Source organism: Leuresthes tenuis, unplaced genomic scaffold, assembly GCF_036924035.1.
Source record: "Leuresthes tenuis unplaced genomic scaffold, fLeuTen1.0.hap1 SCAF_22, whole genome shotgun sequence".
NCBI lineage: Eukaryota > Metazoa > Chordata > Actinopteri > Atheriniformes > Atherinopsidae > Leuresthes > Leuresthes tenuis.
Genome location: NW_027325376.1, coordinates 174,521 through 195,152, shown reverse-complemented (window position 1 = coordinate 195,152; position 20,632 = coordinate 174,521). Strand labels below are relative to the sequence as shown.

Sequence of the window (20,632 nt, the reverse complement as noted above, 5' to 3'; positions counted from 1 at the left end):
CAGTAAAGAAAACTTTGAGAAATCCATCTGAACTGGAGTCCAGCAGAAAAGTCCAGCCAGTTTGTCAAACTGTCCTGAGGACAACAAACACTCAACTGACAACGAGTAAGAAGAAGAACACAGCCAGAGAATGGAGTGAGAACATCAGAGGCAATACAACCTGTACAAGGGCTTATAAAAACAAAATAATCTGCAAACTAACTTAAGTTAAAGCTAACAGCTGGCCAACAAGATTGTAAACCTTAACAACGGTTACTAGGAGGACAACTAACTACATGTTGCATCACTGACTGATGGCATTGAGAGTGAACAGTTAACAGTGTTCCCTCATAACTCTGTCTTCTCTGACTTTAATAACTTTTGAATTTACATTACTTGACTACACGGTTTCTGAGAAGAATTCTACATGTAGAAGGTGTCTGTCAGAGAATGCTGTAACCAGATTTAAAGAGTTGATTTCATCATCCTTTTCTTCACTGCCATGTGCAGATATGACAGAGGACGGCTACCTAAACTTTACTCCAGTAGAACTTGACTCTCTTGTTGACAGCACTACAGCTTCAATGCGTCCAACACTGGACAATGTTGCCCCTCTGAAAAGGAAGGTAATCAGTCAGAAGAGGTTGGCTCCTTGGTATAATCCACAGCTGCTTTAAAGCAGACTGCAAGAAAGCTGGAGAGACAGTGGCGTTCCTCTAATTCAGAAGAGTCTCAATTAGTCTGGAAAGATAGTTTAATAACGTATAAGAAAGCACTTCGTAAAGCTAGAACTGCTTATTATTCATTATTGATAGAAGATAATAAGAATAATCCCAGGTTTCTTTTCAGCGCTGTAGCCAGGCTGACAAAGAGTCCGAGCTCTGTTGAGCCATGTATTCCTTTAACTCTCAGCAGTGATGATTTCATGAGATTCTTCATCAATAAAATTGTTTCTATCAGAGAGAAGATTGATGGAATCCTTCCCATTATTATCACTGATGTATCATCCAGTAGAGAAGCTTTAGAAGTATCTTTAGAACCTGAATTGTATTTAGACAGCTTCTGTCCAGTTGATCTCTCTGAGCTAACAACAGCAATAGTCTCTTCTAAACCATCAACTTGTATTTTAGACCCAATCCCAACCAGACTGTTCAAGGAGGTTTTCCCCTTAATCAATACTTCCATATTGGATGTGATCAATCGGTCTTTGTTGATAGGATATGTACCTCAGACTTTTAAGGTTGCTGTAATTAAACCTTTACTTAAAAAACCTACTCTTGATTCAGAAGTGTTGGCTAATTATCGACCTATATCCAATCTCCCAGCAGGTTTCCTTGTGGTTCCCAGAGTTTCTAAAAGCAGAATGGGAGGCAGAGCCTTCAGTTATCAGGCCCCTAAAAGCAGAATGGGAGGCAGAGCCTTCAGTTATCAGGCCCCTAAAAGCAGAATGGGAGGCAGAGCCTTCAGTTATCAGGCCCCTAAAAGCAGAATGGGAGGCAGAGCCTTCAGTTATCAGGCCCCTAAAAGCAGAATGGGAGGCAGAGCCTTCAGTTATCAGGCCCCTAAAAGCAGAATGGGAGGCAGAGCCTTCAGTTATCAGGCCCCTAAAAGCAGAATGGGAGGCAGAGCCTTCAGTTATCAGGCCCCTAAAAGCAGAATGGGAGGCAGAGCCTTCAGTTATCAGGCCCCTAAAAGCAGAACGGGAGGCAGAGCCTTGAGTTATCAGGCCCCTAAAAGCAGAATGGGAGGCAGAGCCTTGAGTTATCAAGCCCCTAAAAGCAGAATGGGAGGCAGAGCCTTGAGTTATCAGGCCCCTAAAAGCAGAATGGGAGGCAGAGCCTTCAGTTATCAGGCCCCTAAAAGCAGAATGGGAGGCAGAGCCTTCAGTTATCAGGCCCCTAAAAGCAGAATGGGAGGCAGAGCCTTGAGTTATCAGGCCCCTAAAAGCAGAATGGGAGGCAGAGCCTTGAGTTATCAGGCCCCTAAAAGCAGAATGGGAGGCAGAGCCTTCAGTTATCAGGCCCCTAAAAGCAGAATGGGAGGCAGAGCCTTCAGTTATCAGGCCCCTAAAAGCAGAATGGGAGGCAGAGCCTTCAGTTATCAGGCCCCTAAAAGCAGAATGGGAGGCAGAGCCTTCAGTTATCAGGCCCCTAAAAGCAGAATGGGAGGCAGAGCCTTCAGTTATCAGGCCCCTAAAAGCAGAATGGGAGGCAGAGCCTTCAGTTATCAGGCCCCTAAAAGCAGAATGGGAGGCAGAGCCTTCAGTTATCAGGCCCCTAAAAGCAGAATGGGAGGCAGAGCCTTCAGTTATCAGGCCCCTAAAAGCAGAACGGGAGGCAGAGCCTTCAGTTATCAGGCCCCTAAAAGCAGAATGGGAGGCAGAGCCTTCAGTTATCAGGCCCCTAAAAGCAGAATGGGAGGCAGAGCCTTCAGTTATCAGGCCCCTAAAAGCAGAATGGGAGGCAGAGCCTTCAGTTATCAGGCCCCTAAAAGCAGAATGGGAGGCAGAGCCTTCAGTTATCAGGCCCCTAAAAGCAGAATGGGAGGCAGAGCCTTCAGTTATCAGGCCCCTAAAAGCAGAATGGGAGGCAGAGCCTTCAGTTATCAGGCCCCTAAAAGCAGAATGGGAGGCAGAGCCTTCAGTTATCAGGCCCCTAAAAGCAGAATGGGAGGCAGAGCCTTCAGTTATCAGGCCCCTAAAAGCAGAATGGGAGGCAGAGCCTTCAGTTATCAGGCCCCTAAAAGCAGAATGGGAGGCAAAGCCTTCAGTTATCAGGCCCCTAAAAGCAGAATGGGAGGCAGAGCCTTCAGTTATCAGGCCCCTAAAAGCAGAATGGGAGGCAGAGCCTTCAGTTATCAGGCCCCTAAAAGCAGAATGGGAGGCAGAGCCTTCAGTTATCAGGCCCCTAAAAGCAGAATGGGAGGCAGAGCCTTCAGTTATCAGGCCCCTAAAAGCAGAATGGGAGACAGAGCCTTCAGTTATCAGGCCCCTAAAAGCAGAACGGGAGGCAGAGCCTTGAGTTATCAGGCCCCTAAAAGCAGAATGGGAGGCAGAGCCTTGAGTTATCAGGCCCCTAAAAGCAGAATGGGAGGCAGAGCCTTCAGTTATCAGGCCCCTAAAAGCAGAATGGGAGGCAGAGCCTTCAGTTATCAGGCCCCTAAAAGCAGAATGGGAGGCAGAGCCTTCAGTTATCAGGCCCCTAAAAGCAGAATGGGAGGCAGAGCCTTCAGTTATCAGGCCCCTAAAAGCAGAATGGGAGGCAGAGCCTTCAGTTATCAGGCCCCTAAAAGCAGAATGGGAGGCAGAGCCTTCAGTTATCAGGCCCCTAAAAGCAGAATGGGAGGCAGAGCCTTCAGTTATCAGGCCCCTAAAAGCAGAATGGGAGGCAGAGCCTTCAGTTATCAGGCCCCTAAAAGCAGAACGGGAGGCAGAGCCTTCAGTTATCAGGCCCCTAAAAGCAGAATGGGAGGCAGAGCCTTCAGTTATCAGGCCCCTAAAAGCAGAATGGGAGGCAGAGCCTTCAGTTATCAGGCCCCTAAAAGCAGAATGGGAGGCAGAGCCTTCAGTTATCAGGCCCCTAAAAGCAGAACGGGAGGCAGAGCCTTCAGTTATCAGGCCCCTAAAAGCAGAATGGGAGGCAGAGCCTTCAGTTATCAGGCCCCTAAAAGCAGAATGGGAGGCAGAGCCTTCAGTTATCAGGCCCCTAAAAGCAGAATGGGAGGCAGAGCCTTCAGTTATCAGGCCCCTCTCTGTGGAACCAGCTGCCAGTTTGGCTTCAGGAAGCAGACACCCTCTCTACCTTTAAGATCAGGCTGAAACTTTCCTTTCTGATAAAGCTTATAGTTAGGGATGGCTCAGGTGAGCCTGAAACATCCCATAGTTCTGCTGCTATAGGCCCAGCCTGCTGGGGGAGCTCCCATGATGCACCTCTCCTCCCTCTATATGACATCATTGCTGTCATTAACTTGTGTTTCTCTCTCTCAGCAGGTGTCTCTGGCCTGGTGTTACGCTGCTTGTTGTCCCCTCTTTCCTGTCCTCTCAGCCCCAGCTGGTCCAGGCAGATGGACCCTTCCTGGTTCTGGTTCTGATGGAGGTTAAGGTTAGATTACCATGAATTGGACTCTAATTGGCTTAAATTTGACTGTATCATTGAAGTGCCTTGAGATGACATTTGTTGTAATTTGGCGCGATATGAATAAACTGAATTGAATTGAATTAACATCCTTGGTGGCTCAGAGATTTTACAGATTAAACTCTGGTGTGGTTGGTTCTGATCAGCTGTGTGACATCACAGGAGGCAGGTCTGATTAAGTAAGCAGCAGAGAACCAGCTCAGAGCGGACTTATGAAGAGTTTAATGGGACTCTGCCTGAGCTGCATGTACACTTTATTATCTTAGAAAACTGTCCCTCTGTGCTCTTTTGATCGAGGTGGACTGTACTGTATCACTCATTTATTCTAAACATACGCCATGAGTTAAAGTTTTGGATCAAAACTCCACTCTTTGCTTAAGTCACAGAGGGACAGAGGAGGATAGGCCAGGTGAGGAGCTATGGCACAAAGCCCAGTCAGGTTCTGTTTCACCCCGACCTGACGTTCTTTTCTTTGACAGGATGAGTTATGTTTATTCATCAGGGTGAGTCAGGGTACTTCCTGTTTTAACATAACACTGTTACCATGACACCAGCAGACCTGTTCACACTTGCCACAGAGTTATTTTGAGCCGCAGGACCTAGTCTTAACCCATTCAGTTTCACTGTGAAAATGCGCCCACACACAGAGACTCTTACTGATGACTGAAAAGATCATTGATGAGGCTGAACCATGCCAATTTAACACAAACACATGTTAACTTTCATAAGTCCGACGGGTTTCCTTTCCATTAACCAAAAAAGTCCCTTGTCTACTCATGGAGCTCCACTGGCTGCCTGAAGCAGTTCCAGTCCCTAATGCTGCCTACAGAGAGACTTCTGGGTCTGTTTAAACTCAGTCATACAGGCTGATGCTCCTGGTTCTGCCATCCCTACAAACAAGGCCCTCTCAGTCCAGACTGTTCTCATTGGTGGCGTTACGAGACCTAAAGTTCTATTTGGGCACAGGCCTCCTTTACTCTGATGACATTTTTTATCCTAAAGATGCAATGCAACATGTTCTATGAACTTCCTTAAACCCAATATTACCTGTATCATAAATTCCTATTATAACAAATTACTATATGATGATAGAATAAATGATAATAATAACATGATAAATTAAATATGTAATAAATTACTGATAATACAAATAAAATGGTATAACTTAGTGTCTCCATGTCTGACTTCATCTGCCATACCTGAGACTATCCCTGCCTTTTTTAACACATTACCTCCAGAGCACCTCAGTCTGAGATAGAGGTGATAAATATAGGCTGAGGTTCATGCACTCTAGAGAATTTCCCTGATTTACGCCTGAGTTTCCCTCGTTGTGGCCACAGAACAGAATATCTTGTGTTATGGACACATTATGGCTTATGTATCCCATCTCTCTTTGGTTTCCACTTCACTCGCTGCTTTTAACTGTTGAACAACACGACCATGAGCAGCACTGACCTTAAAAAGCTGTGCCATGTCAGCATGCTGGATAGGCATTTTTCATGCTCTCTAAAGAGATCCACACCTTTTTGTCCAATCATCCTCAATGAATGACTAAAAGCAGCATCTCTAGGATCCAACAGCAGGTGTCTCTGATGGGACAAGGTTCAGAAAGCAGTTAAAACAAACACACACAGCTTGTTGATGTTGACTGTGGAGACTGCACTGATACAATCCATAACTCTAACTCTATTGCTTTGCCTAGAAAAATCTAGGCTTTTCCCTTCAAAAATAATTTTTTACCCATAGAGACAAAACTGTTTCCACTCTTACAATAAGTCAGGAAGTCCTTATAAGTTCGTAGGTACACCTGTGGTCCCCACCATGTAAGAAAACAAGCACATCCATCCACACACACACACACAGGTCTTTGTGAGGAGCTGTTTGACATCATGGGGGCAGTTCCGGGGGCGGGGCGGTGAGTAGTTCCGGGGGCGTGGCGGTGGGCGGGGTCGTGGGCGGGGCCGTGGGCGGGGCGGTGGGCGGGGCCAGGGTAACCTTCCCACCGGTGGAGGCAGCAATTTGTTTAAGTATCGGTGGGTATTCTTCCTCATTTCTACCTGCGAGAGCGCGACGACATCATGGTCAAACTACAGGTGAGAGAGAGGAAAAGCAGTCAATAATCTGTATTGATCTGATCAGAAACCAACAGAGAGAGGACAGGCTGTTGATTATCTGTATTGATCTGATCAGAAACCAACAGAGAGAGGACAGGTAGTCGATAACCTATATTATGAATTTTCAGCAACTGCTCAGATATTCTAATGTTTAACGGTGAGGACATTCTTCAGCTGAATTTTTACTGAGCTGGCTCGTCTAGTCCAGCTTTGTCCAGGTGTGCTCTGCATACACAGCTATTGGTGCAGCAGCTTCCTTCGTATGAGTGTCTCTTCTGTCTGACTTCTCAAATCTGAGACTGGATTTAACCTGCCAGACCTGGACAGAATCAAAGGTCAGCAGGTCTGGAGTCGGCTTCCTGAAAGCAGCTCATGTTGGGGCTTTTTAAAAAGTATATGCAGAAGGGACGGTGCCTTCCCAGGTATGCAGGTAACAGGTCAATACAGTTCCTGTTACTAGGAGACAGAATGTGGGGTTCAAAGTTTGTTTTTTTATTTAGACTGAGATCAGATCCACAGCCTCGGCAGCTGGTCAAACCGGTTCTGTGTTACAGTTAACAACTTCAGAGGAACCTAATGACTGACTGAGGTCAAATGGTTGGTTTTAGCCCAGATTTTGTGGTTTGTCTGAATATGTGTGTTCACATGTGAGTGTGTGTATTACAGTGTGTGTGTGTGTGTGTGCATGTGTGTGTTTTCAGATGAGCGTTACCTGTATGTTCCTGAAAATGATAGTGGACCAGGGCATTCTGGCATTGTGTCCAAAATGTGAACCAGGTAACACTCAGTGAGACTGCTGCTGATGGTCTGCAGCAAGACCCCAATCTCAGCTGTCTGTGTGTCTTTTACTGTGTGTGTGTTACTGTGTGTGTGTGTGTTAGTGTGTGTTACTGTGTGTGTGTTACTGTGTGTGTGTTAGTGTGTGTGTGTGTTAGTGTGTGTTAGTGTGTGTGTTAGTGTGTGTTACTGTGTGTGTGTTAGTGTGTGTGTTACTGTGTGTTTTAGTGTGTGTGTGTGTTAGTGTGTGTTAGTGTGTGTTTTAGTGTGTGTGTTACTGTGTGTGTGTTACTGTGTGTTACTGTGTGTTTTAGTGCGTCACAATTAGTTACAGTGTGTGTTACTGTGTGTTTTAGTGCGTCACAATTAGTTACAGTGTGTGTTACTGTGTGTGTTTTAGTGCGTCACAATTAGTTACAGTGTGTGTTACTGTGTGTTTTAGTGCGTCACAATTAGTTACAGTGTGTGTTACTGTGTGTTTTAGTGCGTCACAATTAGTTACAGTGTGTGTTACTGTGTGTTTTAGTGCGTCACAATTAGTTACAGTGTGTGTTACTGTGTGTGTGTTAGTGTGTGTGTGTTAGTGTGTGTTACTGTGTGTGTGTTAGTGTGTGTTACTGTGTGTTTTAGTGTGTCACAATTAGTTACAGTGTGTGTTACTGTGTGTTTTAGTGCGTCACAATTAGTTACAGTGCGTGTTACTGTGTGTTTTAGTGCGTCACAATTAGTTACAGTGTGTGTTACTGTGTGTTTTAGTGCGTCACAATTAGTTACAGTGTGTGTTACTGTGTGTTTTAGTGCGTCACAATTAGTTACAGTGTGTGTTACTGTGTGTGTGTTACTGTGTGTTACTGTGTGTTTTAGTGTGTGTGTGTTACTGTGTGTGTGTTACTGTGTGTTACTGTGTGTTTTAGTGCGTCACAATTAGTTACAGTGTGTGTTACTGTGTGTTTTAGTGCGTCACAATTAGTTACAGTGTGTGTTACTGTGTGTTTTAGTGCGTCACAATTAGTTACAGTGTGTGTTACTGTGTGTGTGTTACTGTGTGTTACTGTGTGTTTTAGTGTGTGTGTGTTACTGTGTGTGTGTTACTGTGTGTTACTGTGTGTTTTAGTGCGTCACAATTAGTTACAGTGTGTGTTACTGTGTGTTTTAGTGTGTCACAATTAGTTACAGTGTGTGTTACTGTGTGTTTTAGTGCGTCACAATTAGTTACAGTGTGTGTTACTGTGTGTGTTTTAGTGCGTCACAATTAGTTACAGTGTGTGTTACTGTGTGTTTTAGTGCGTCACAATTAGTTACAGTGTGTGTTACTGTGTGTTTTAGTGTGTCACAATTAGTTACAGTGTGTGTTACTGTGTGTGTGTTACTGTGTGTTACTGTGTGTTTTAGTGTGTGTGTGTTACTGTGTGTGTGTTACTGTGTGTTACTGTGTGTTTTAGTGTGTCACAATTAGTTACAGTGTGTGTTACTGTGTGTGTGTTACTGTGTGTTACTGTGTGTTTTAGTGTGTGTGTGTTACTGTGTGTGTGTTACTGTGTGTTACTGTGTGTTTTAGTGCGTCACAATTAGTTACAGTGTGTGTTACTGTGTGTGTGTTACTGTGTGTTACTGTGTGTTTTAGTGTGTGTGTGTTACTGTGTGTGTGTTACTGTGTGTTACTGTGTGTTTTAGTGTGTCACAATTAGTTACAGTGTGTGTTACTGTGTGTGTGTTACTGTGTGTTACTGTGTGTTTTAGTGTGTGTGTGTTACTGTGTGTGTGTTACTGTGTGTTACTGTGTGTTTTAGTGCGTCACAATTAGTTACAGTGTGTGTTACTGTGTGTTTTAGTGCGTCACAATTAGTTACAGTGTGTGTTACTGTGTGTTTTAGTGCGTCACAATTAGTTACAGTGTGTGTTACTGTGTGTGTGTTACTGTGTGTTACTGTGTGTTTTAGTGTGTGTGTGTTACTGTGTGTGTGTTACTGTGTGTTACTGTGTGTTTTAGTGCGTCACAATTAGTTACAGTGTGTGTTACTGTGTGTTTTAGTGTGTCACAATTAGTTACAGTGTGTGTTACTGTGTGTTTTAGTGCGTCACAATTAGTTACAGTGTGTGTTACTGTGTGTGTTTTAGTGCGTCACAATTAGTTACAGTGTGTGTTACTGTGTGTTTTAGTGCGTCACAATTAGTTACAGTGTGTGTTACTGTGTGTTTTAGTGTGTCACAATTAGTTACAGTGTGTGTTACTGTGTGTGTGTTACTGTGTGTTACTGTGTGTTTTAGTGTGTGTGTGTTACTGTGTGTGTGTTACTGTGTGTTACTGTGTGTTTTAGTGCGTCACAATTAGTTACAGTGTGTGTTACTGTGTGTTTTAGTGCGTCACAATTAGTTACAGTGTGTGTTACTGTGTGTTTTAGTGCGTCACAATTAGTTACAGTGTGTGTTACTGTGTGTTTTAGTGCGTCACAATTAGTTACAGTGTGTGTTACTGTGTGTTTTAGTGCGTCACAATTAGTTACAGTGTGTGTTACTGTGTGTTTTAGTGCGTCACAATTAGTTACAGTGTGTGTTACTGTGTGTTTTAGTGCGTCACAATTAGTTACAGTGTGTGTTACTGTGTGTTTTAGTGCGTCACAATTAGTTACAGTGTGTGTTACTGTGTGTTTTAGTGCGTCACAATTAGTTACAGTGTGTGTTACTGTGTGTTTTAGTGCGTCACAATTAGTTACAGTGTGTGTTACTGTGTGTGTGTTAGTGCGTCACAATTAGTTACAGTGTGTGTTACTGTGTGTGTGTTAGTGTGTCACAATTAGTTACAGTGTGTGTTACTGTGTGTGTGTTAGTGCGTCACAATTAGTTACAGTGCGTGTTACTGTGTGTGTGTTAGTGTGTGTGTTAGTGTGTGTTACTGTGTGTGTGTTACTGTGTGTGTGTTAGTGTGTGTTACTGTGTGTTTTAGTGCGTCACAATTAGTTACAGTGCGTGTTACTGTGTGTGTGTTAGTGTGTGTGTTAGTGTGTGTTACTGTGTGTGTGTTACTGTGTGTGTGTTAGTGTGTGTTACTGTGTGTATTAGTGTGTCACAATTACACACACTAAAACACACAGTAACACAACATATGTTAGAGTGTGTTACAACATGTGTTACAGTGTGTTACAACATGTGTTACAGTGTGTTACAACATGTGTTAGAGTGTGTTACAACATGTGTTACAGTGTGTTAGAGTGTGTTACAACATGTGTTACAACATGTGTTAGTGTGTTACAACATGTGTTACAATGTGTTACAACATGCGTTACAACATGTGTTACAGTGTGTTACAGTGTGTTACAACATGTGTTAGAGTGTGTTACAACATGCGTTACAACATGTGTTACAGTGTGTTACAGTGTGTTAGAGTGTGTTACAGTGTGTTACAACATGCGTTACAGTGTGTTACAGTGTGTTACAACATGTGTTAGAGTGTGTTACAACATGCGTTACAGTGTGTTACAGTGTGTTACAACATGTGTTAGAGTGTGTTACAACATGTGTTAGAGTGTGTTAGAGTGTGTTACAACATGTGTTAGAGTGTGTTACAACATGTGTTACAGTGTGTTACAGTGTGTTACAACATGTGTTAGAGTGTGTTACAACACGTGTTAGAGTGTGTTACAACATGTGTTAGTGTGTGTTACAACATGTGTTACAGTGTGTTACAACATGTGTTACAGTGTGTTACAACATGTGTTAGAGTGTGTTACAACATGCGTTACAGTGTGTTACAACATGCGTTACAGTGTGTTACAGTGTGTTACAACATGTGTTACAATGTGTTACAGTGTGTTACAACATGCGTTACAGTGTGTTACAGTGTGTTACAACATGCGTTACAGTGTGTTACAGTGTGTTACAGTGTGTTACAACATGTGTTACAGTGTGTTACAACATGCGTTACAGTGTGTTACAGTGTGTTACAACATGCGTTACAGTGTGTTACAGTGTGTTACAACATGTGTTACAATGTGTTACAGTGTGTTACAACATGCGTTACAGTGTGTTACAGTGTGTTACAACATGCGTTACAGTGTGTTACAGTGTGTTACAACATGCGTTACAGTGTGTTACAGTGTGTTACAACATGTGTTACAATGTGTTACAACATGTGTTACAGTGTGTTAGAGTGTGTTACAACATGCGTTACAGTGTGTTACAACATGCGTTACAGTGTGTTACAACATGTGTTAGTGTGTGTTACAACATGTGTTACAGTGTGTTACAATGTGTTACAACATGTGTTACAATGTGTTACAACATGTGTTACAGTGTGTTACAACATGTGTTAGAGTGTGTTACAACATGCGTTACAGTGTGTTACAACATGCGTTACAGTGTGTTACAATGTGTTACAACATGTGTTAGAGTGTGTTACAACATGTGTTAGAGTGTGTTACAACATGTGTTACAGTGTGTTACAACATGTGTTAGAGTGTGTTACAACATGTGTTACAGTGTGTTACAACATGTGTTAGAGTGTGTTACAACATGTGTTACAGTGTGTTACAACATGCGTTACAGTGTGTTACAGTGTGTTACAACATGCGTTACAGTGTGTTACAGTGTGTTACAACATGTGTTACAATGTGTTACAGTGTGTTACAACATGCGTTACAGTGTGTTACAGTGTGTTACAACATGTGTTACAGTGTGTTACAGTGTGTTACAACATGCGTTACAGTGTGTTACAGTGTGTTACAACATGCGTTACAGTGTGTTACAGTGTGTTACAACATGTGTTACAATGTGTTACAACATGTGTTACAGTGTGTTAGAGTGTGTTACAACATGCGTTACAGTGTGTTACAACATGCGTTACAGTGTGTTACAACATGTGTTAGTGTGTGTTACAACATGTGTTACAGTGTGTTACAATGTGTTACAACATGTGTTACAATGTGTTACAACATGTGTTACAGTGTGTTACAACATGTGTTAGAGTGTGTTACAACATGCGTTACAGTGTGTTACAACATGCGTTACAGTGTGTTACAATGTGTTACAACATGTGTTAGAGTGTGTTACAACATGTGTTAGAGTGTGTTACAACATGTGTTACAGTGTGTTACAACATGTGTTAGAGTGTGTTACAACATGTGTTACAGTGTGTTACAACATGTGTTAGAGTGTGTTACAACATGTGTTACAGTGTGTTACAACATGTGTTACAACATGTGTTACAGTTTGTTTGTTTACCCACAGGTTACTTTGTGACCAGGAACTGCTCTCAAAGTGGTGACGTCTTCATTGGAATCCAATGTAAACAATGCCAGAACTGCTTAGGTAAATACACCTGAGGAAACACATTGGGTTAGAGTAAGTGTTAGGGTTAGGGTTAGGGTAATAATAAATACACCTGAGGAAACACATTGGGTTAGAGTAAGTGTTAGGGTTAGGGTTAGGGTAATAATAAATACACCTGAGGAAACACACTGGGTTAGGGTAAGTGTTAGGGTTAGGGTTAGGGTAATAATAAATACACCTGAGGAAACACACTGGGTTAGGGTAAGTGTTAGGGTTAGGGTTAGGGTAATAATAAATACACCTGAGGAAACACACTGGGTTAGGGTAAGTGTTAGGGTTAGGGTTAGGGTAATAATAAATACACCTGAGGAAACACACTGGGTTAGGGTAAGTGTTAGGGTTAGGGTTAGGGTAATAATAAATACACCTGAGGAAACACACTGGGTTAGAGTAAGTGTTAGGGTTAGGGTTAGGGTAATAATAAATACACCTGAGGAAACACACTGGGTTAGAGTAAGTGTTAGGGTTAGGGTTAGGGTAATAATAAATACACCTGAGGAAACACACTGGGTTAGAGTAAGTGTTAGGGTTAGGGTTAGGGTAATAATAAATACACCTGAGGAAACACACTGGGTTAGAGTAAGTGTTAGGGTTAGGGTTAGGGTAATAATAAATACACCTGAGGAAACACACTGGGTTAGGGTAAGTGTTAGGGTTAGGGTTAGGGTAATAATAAATACACCTGAGGAAACACACTGGGTTAGAGTAAGTGTTAGGGTTAGGGTTAGGGTAATAATAAATACACCTGAGGAAACACACTGGGTTAGAGTAAGTGTTAGGGTTAGGGTTAGGGTAATAATAAATACACCTGAGGAAACACACTGGGTTAGAGTAAGTGTTAGGGTTAGGGTAATAATAAATACACCTGAGGAAACACACTGGGTTAGAGTAAGTGTTAGGGTTAGGGTAATAATAAATACACCTGAGGAAACACACTGGGTTAGAGTAAGTGTTAGGGTTAGGGTTAGGGTAATAATAAATACACCTGAGGAAACACACTGGGTTAGAGTAAGTGTTAGGGTTAGGGTTAGGGTAATAATAAATACACCTGAGGAAACACACTGGGTTAGAGTAAGTGTTAGGGTTAGGGTTAGGGTAATAATAAATACACCTGAGGAAACACACTGGGTTAGAGTAAGTGTTAGGGTTAGGGTTAGGGTAATAATAAATACACCTGAGGAAACACACTGGGTTAGAGTAAGTGTTAGGGTTAGGGTAATAATAAATACACCTGAGGAAACACACTGGGTTAGAGTAAGTGTTAGGGTTAGGGTAATAATAAATACACCTGAGGAAACACACTGGGTTGGGGTAAGTGTTAGGGTTAGGGTTAGGGTAATAATAAATACACCTGAGGAAACACACTGGGTTAGAGTAAGGGTTAGGGTTAGGGTTAGGGTAATAATAAATACACCTGAGGAAACACACTGCTGCTGGTCCAGGGCCGAGTGAACTTAGCGGTCACCAGAGCAGAACCAGACGTCCATTCAGACTTTCCAACCTTTTATATTTATTGTGTTTAGTTATTGCTTCAGTGTATGAGAGAATCGTGATCAGCGTATTGTTGAACCAGATGATCTGATCAGGTTTCTGAACGAATTATTGGATTATTGATTATTGTTGTGTTAGTGACCGGTTCATAGGTCGCTGTGTTCTGTGTCCTCCAGCTCATCATATGGAGATTGTGGTTCCATGTTCTGACTATGCCAACTCTGTATGTCGAAACAAAAGCACAACCATGGTGGCAACGACCACCATCAACCCCACATCAGGTAAACTAACTTTCAGCAGACACACACACATCAGAAGAAGTCTGAGCTGCTCTGACTGTTCTTCCTCCACTTCCTTCTCCTCCACAGAGTCTTCTCCTGACACATGGATCGTGCTCACTGCTGTGTAAGAATGAATCACTCATATTGCTCTTTAATTGATCAGGTTAGAATGGTTTTACCAGGCTGAAGATCTGATGTTCACGTCTGGTATTGAACCAGTGAAACCAGAACACAAACTGAGGTTTTGTCCATTGAGAGGTTCCTTTGCTGCTTCCTGAATAACTCAGTTCAGCAAACACAAACTGACGCTCTGCAGACCTGACTAGGGTTACACAGAGGTGAAGACCACAGCTGTTGAGGGAGGATGGTGGCCTGGTAGAGCAGTGAGGACATATCAGATGGTCAGAACCAACACCAGGTCCAGTTTGCCTCAGGGTTCCATGTCAGTTTCACCAAAGCGAAGTTTCCACCCAGCATCTGCATTTGAACCATAAGATGTTCTGAGATGAGTTAGCTCTGAAACAGGGCTTGTCCAATCCGGTCTTTAATGACTTTAATGATGTGGGTGGGGAAGAAGCAGTGAAATCTAGTGGCTCAAGTGGGGAACTGCAGCTAACACCCCCTCACCTTGTCTCAGGGGACAGAGTCTGGTTTGTCCTTTCTGGGTTACTGGTCTGTAGGGCGTTTTTACTCAATGAGAATGATTTGTTTTACCAATGCAGAATGACTTTCTTGCACAGAGGAACTTTGATGACTTCAGTGGTCATTAATTCTCACCGCAGGACTGCTTTTGGTCAGCGGTGTTCAGACTCTGTTAGTCTGCTACTCTCCTCAGGTTGTAGATTAAAAACTGAACTGAAACTTTCATCTTCAAAATGAAAACAAGACCAGCTCTCGTTTAGTTTGAGCCATCTCTGAGTAAAGGATCTCCTACATTCAGTAAATACTCTCAGGAGGTGCGGTTCTCCACTGGACAGAGGGTTGGTGGTTTCACTCCTGTCTGTTGAAGCATGCCAGGTTTGTGTCAGAGATGGAGACCAGGGCTTTGCTCTATAAAGTGCCAACTATACTACAAAAGGTCCATATACATTAGGTCTTGGAGCTTTCGCTGCTCCTTGGTTGTTGTTCAGCCTTTGCTGTGGGGACACTTCACTCAGGTGTTTTACCTATGCAGGACATGTGGTTGGATCTGGAGAATGTGAATGTGCCTCACATATTGTGCGGTCATTGAATACCTGTGCCACTCATGTTGCGCATGTGCAGAACATCTGTGATGTCATCAGCTGTCTGCTCTGGGTTCTCCTCAGACTGAAGGGAGCCTTTGATTGGCTGTTCACACGCTAATGATCAGGAGTTCTTCAGCAGACAATAACAACAGAAATGTAGCTTTCAGGGTACCCTGTGTCCTGAAACAGAGGCAGAGGGCTCTTGACCACTCAGCAGAGTTTGAAGTGAGAATGAGTTGTTTAAAAATGTCCCATAATGCACCTGCAACCGCGTGACTTCAGGCTGAGGACCTGGCTTCCAAGTGTGATTGGTTTGGTTGATGAGGCGCAGGCTTACAGATGTTCTAATTGTTTTTGTGTATGTAGATGTGCATCGATGTTGCTTCTCCTCCTGGTGGGACTCTTCTTCACTTTGCTGTCCTGCAGAAAGAGGCCTTACTACATATGTAAGAAGCTCCTCCCCCTGAAATCTGTCCACCTGGGACGAGATGCCTTCCCATCCTGTGACTCACCTGCTAATCCTTCTCTTCCGTGACTGAAGAAGATCCTGAAGAGGATTTCCCAGTTCATCTCAGCAGTGACACTGCTCCTGATCCAGGTCTCCTGAGACCAGCAATCCAGGTGCGGGCCAGGTGTGGCCCCACCCCGTCAGAGCCCAGGTGTAGGCTTCAGCTTAGGGTTAGTTAGAGAAGTGCACCAGAGGCAGTTCAGGGTCAGTTCAGGGTTAGCCCAGAGTTAGTCAGACAGTATAATAGAACCGCTGTGACATCGCTTCCTCTGAGCTGTCCATCAGGTGAATTTGGCGCTAGTTTCAGATGTGAAGACACGAAACGTCTCACTGCTGTTGAAACCAATTAAGTAAGCTAGTTCTGATTCAGCAGAGTTAAGGTCCTGGACTCAGAACTATGGTGTGGTCCAGACCAGCAAAGACGCTGTTACAAACAGAAGTGTTATTTTATTAAAGAGTTGGGACTGGATAGTGTAGTGGTAAGACTGCCAGAGTGGTAACAGCTGGGTGACCTGGGGTGACCTGGGTGGGTGCCCTTGGTTCAAATCCCCTGCATGGTAGTACCTTAGGGAAGACCCCTTACCCTACCGGTGTAAATCACTTTGAGTAAAAGCGTCTGCCACATACATAAACATAGACTTCAGTTTCAAACTTTGAAAGGGAAGGTAGATAGGTAGGTAGGATGGTAGGTTAGTAGGAGTAGGTAAGGAGAATGGTAGCTAGGTAAATAGATAAGAAGAAAGGTTAATAGGTAAAGTAGATAAAGTAGATAGGTAGTTGCGTAGGTAGGTAGGTAAATGAACAAGTCCAACTAAAATTCAACACATTCACATGCTGATGATCAGGAGCTCTTCAGCAGACAATAAGCTTGCAGAGTAGCCTGTGCTCTGAAACAGAGGCAGAGGGCTCCTGACCACTCAGCAGAGTTTGAAGTGAGAATGAGTGGTTTAAAATGTCCCATAATGCACCTGCAGCAGCGAGACTTCAGGCTGAGGAGGAACAGTTTCTTATCTGTTTGTATGTGTTTGAGAGGGCTGTAACCATGGTGATGTTCATCAGAGTAAACAAGCTTTTTGCTTATTTTGTTTGTTTTCTTTGTTATTATGTCTTGAATACTGTTCATTTTTGCTGTCATCAGTTTCAACCTCATTGGTTATGAAATGTGGACGCAGGCAGTCGCTTTACAAAGTAATACCACCGATGGCTGCTCCAACAGACACAAAACATTTGAATATGAGCTCATTACACTTTTCCATTTTAAACATGATTTCACATTAAGTAGATAACATTAAACAGATATTAATCCCAAAGATTTTTTCAGAATCACTTTCCAGCTCCACCCTCTTATCCAAATATGGTCACTCTTCTGAACTGCAGCTCATGGACCAATGAGTGGGGTCACTGTGGCCACGCCCACTTCTTATAAGCAGTCTGGGGTTAATGACCAGGTCACATGACTGGAGTTAAAGTGTAACTGAGTTAATCTGTGTGATCGTCATGTTGGTAATCATGTTTCCACCTGTGAACAATCTGTTGATAAAGCTTTGTATCCAAACTGTGAGCACCCTCCGTCAGTCTGAGAGAGTGAAAACTTTGCAGTCAAATGCTGAAATAAACAACTTATAATAACTTTATTTATACAGCTTCTTTTAGCGCTGACACAGAAACTGGAGCCAAAAAGTTACAAGTTAAAGAAGAGACAAGAAACAAACAACAGAATAAAAGTTTAAATTATCAAAAACAATCTAAATAGATAAATAAAGGACAATGTTACATTAATACAAATCTACCAAAAGGCGATTTAAAAGAAGTCCTTGACTCTGAGCCCTTTTTTGTCAGGCAGGTCGGTCCAAAGTCGAAGGGTCCAAATAGCTAAGGCTCGGTCGCCTCTAGATCCCATCCTCGACTTTGACGCTGACGCCCCTGAGGATCTAGGGCTTTGATGTGGCTCATATGGGGTCAACATTTCTGATATATAACTGGGGGCCAGACCCACAGGGGCTCTAAAAGTGATCAGCAAAATCTTAAAATCAGTCCTAAAATACACAGGAAGCTACTGCTAACAGCCAGGATCGTGGGCTGATGTGACTCTGTCCGCTGGAACCAGGAGGAAGCCCGGCTGCTGCTCTCTGGACCAGGTGTAGATAGGAGAGAAATGTCTGGCTGATAACGTCAATAATCCAGCCTAGAGAAGATAAGTTTAGGGAAAACTTTGTCTAAATCTGGGAGTGAAGCAGTGATTTTATTTTGGAGACCATTCTTTAATGAAGAAAATGGGGTTGGACCATTTTTATGAAGGTGAAGTCTGAAACAGAGTGTACGCTGAGGTATCTTCTGAGGGTTGCACATTAGTGGTTGTCAACCTTTTTGAGTTGCGACCCCCAATTTAAACATGCATTGCTGTCCGCAAAATAACCACAAAGTGAAGCTAAATAAACTCAAAGTGAAGCTAAATAATCACAAAGTGAAGCTAAATAACCACAAAGTGAAGCTAAATAAACTCAAAGTGAAGCTAAATAAACTCAAAGTGAAGCTAAATAATCACAAAGTGAAGCTAAATAAACTATAAGTGAAGCTAAATAAACTCAAAGTGAAGCTAAATAAACTCAAAGTGAAGCTAAATAACCACAAAGTGAAGCTAAATAAACACAAAGTGAAGCTAAATAAAGTCAAAGTGAAGCTAAATAAACTCAAAGTGAAGCTAAATAAACTCAAAGTGAAGCTAAATAAACTCAAAGTGAAGCTAAATAAACTCAAAGTGAAGCTAAATAAACTCAAAGTGAAGCTAAATAAACTCAAAGTGAAGCTAAATAACCACAAAGTGAAGCTAAATAAACACAAAGTGAAGCTAAATAAACTCAAAGTGAAGCTAAATAAACTCAAAGTGAAGCTAAATAAACACAAAGTGAAGCTAAATAAACTCAAAGTGAAGCTAAATAAACTCAAAGTGAAGTTAAATAACCACAAAGTGAAGCTAAATAAACACAAAGTGAAGCTAAATAAACTCAAAGTGAAGCTAAATAAACACAAAGTGAAGCTAAATAAACACAAAGTGAAGCTAAATAAAGTCAAAGTGAAGCTAAATAAACTCAAAGTGAAGCTAAATAATCACAAAGTGAAGCTAAATAACCACAAAGTGAAGCTAAATAAACACAAAGTGAAGCTAAATAAACTCAAAGTGAAGCTAAATAAACACAAAGTGAAGCTAAATAAACACAAAGTGAAGCTAAATAAAGTCAAGTGAAGCTAAATAAACTCAAAGTGAAGCTAAATAATCACAAAGTGAAGCTAAATAACCACAAAGTGAAGCTAAATAAACTCAAAGTGAAGCTAAATAAACTCAAAGTGAAGCTAAATAAACTCAAAGTGAAGCTAAATAAACTCAAAGTGAAGCTAAATAAACACAAAGTGAAGCTAAATAAACACAAAGTGAAGCTAAATAAAGTCAAAGTGAAGCTAAATAAACTCAAAGTGAAGCTAAATAATCACAAAGTGAAGCTAAATAACCACAAAGTGAAGCTAAATAAACACAAAGTGAAGCTAAATAAACTCAAAGTGAAGCTAAATAAACACAAAGTGAAGCTAAATAAACACAAAGTGAAGCTAAATAAAGTCAAGTGAAGCTAAATAAACTCAAAGTGAAGCTAAATAATCACAAAGTGAAGCTAAATAAACTCAAAGTGAAGCTAAATAAAGTCAAAGTGAAGCTAAATAAACTCAAAGTGAAGCTAAATAATCACAAAGTGAAGCTAAATAACCACAAAGTGAAGCTAAATAAACTCAAAGTGAAGCTAAATAAACACAAAGTGAAGCTAAATAAACACAAAGTGAAGCTAAATAAAGTCAAGTGAAGCTAAATAAACTCAAAGTGAAGCTAAATAATCACAAAGTGAAGCTAAATAACCACAAAGTGAAGCTAAATAAACTCAAAGTGAAGCTAAATAAACTCAAAGTGAAGCTAAATAAACTCAAAGTGAAGCTAAATAATCACAAAGTGAAGCTAAATAAACACAAAGTGAAGCTAAATAAACTCAAAGTGAAGCTAAATAAACACAAAGTGAAGCTAAATAAACTCAAAGTGAAGCTAAATAAACTCAAAGTGAAGCTAAATAAACTCAAAGTGAAGCTAAATAAACACAAAGTGAAGTTAAATAAACACAAAGTGAAGCTAAATAAACACAAAGTGAAGCTAAATAAACACAAAGTGAAGCTAAATAAAGTCAAAGTGAAGCTAAATAAACACAAAGTGAAGCTAAATAAACTCAAAGTGAAGCTAAATAAACTCAAAGTGAAGCTAAATAAACACAAAGTGAAGCTAAATAAACTCAAAGTGAAGCTAAATAAACTCAAAGTGAAGCTAAATAATCACAAAGTGAAGCTAAATAAACTCAAAGTGAAGCTAAATAAACTCAAAGTGAAGCTAAATAAACTCAAAGTGAAGCTAAATAAACTCAAAGTGAAGCTAAATAAACTCAAAGTGAAGCTAAATAAACTCAAAGTGAAGCTAAATAAACTCAAAGTGAAGCTAAATAAACTCAAAGTGAAGCTAAGTGCTGTCTCACCTCAGCAGAGTGGGCGGGGCTCTGCTGTCTCACCTCAGCAGAGTGGGCGGGGCTCTGCTGTCTCACCTCAGCAGAGTGGGCGGGGCCCTGCCGTCCTCAGGTGTCACGCTCTTCACAGGAGGCTGATGGGAAAAGGAGGCAGATTTCACACAGCAGGAGGGGGCGGAGCCATCATACCTTATCAGGCGTTACCATGGAGTCCAACAGGACCAAAAGCTGTTGACAAACACGCTGCT

General features: G+C 41.8%; 1 protein-coding gene across 1 annotated transcript in view; it reads left to right on the top strand.

Annotated features, from left to right (window-relative positions):
• The window catches only part of hmgb2b (high mobility group box 2b), a 115,798-nt gene that overhangs the window by 62,940 nt on the left and 32,226 nt on the right, over positions 1-20,632 (top strand). The gene's annotated exons all lie outside the window — the stretch shown is intronic.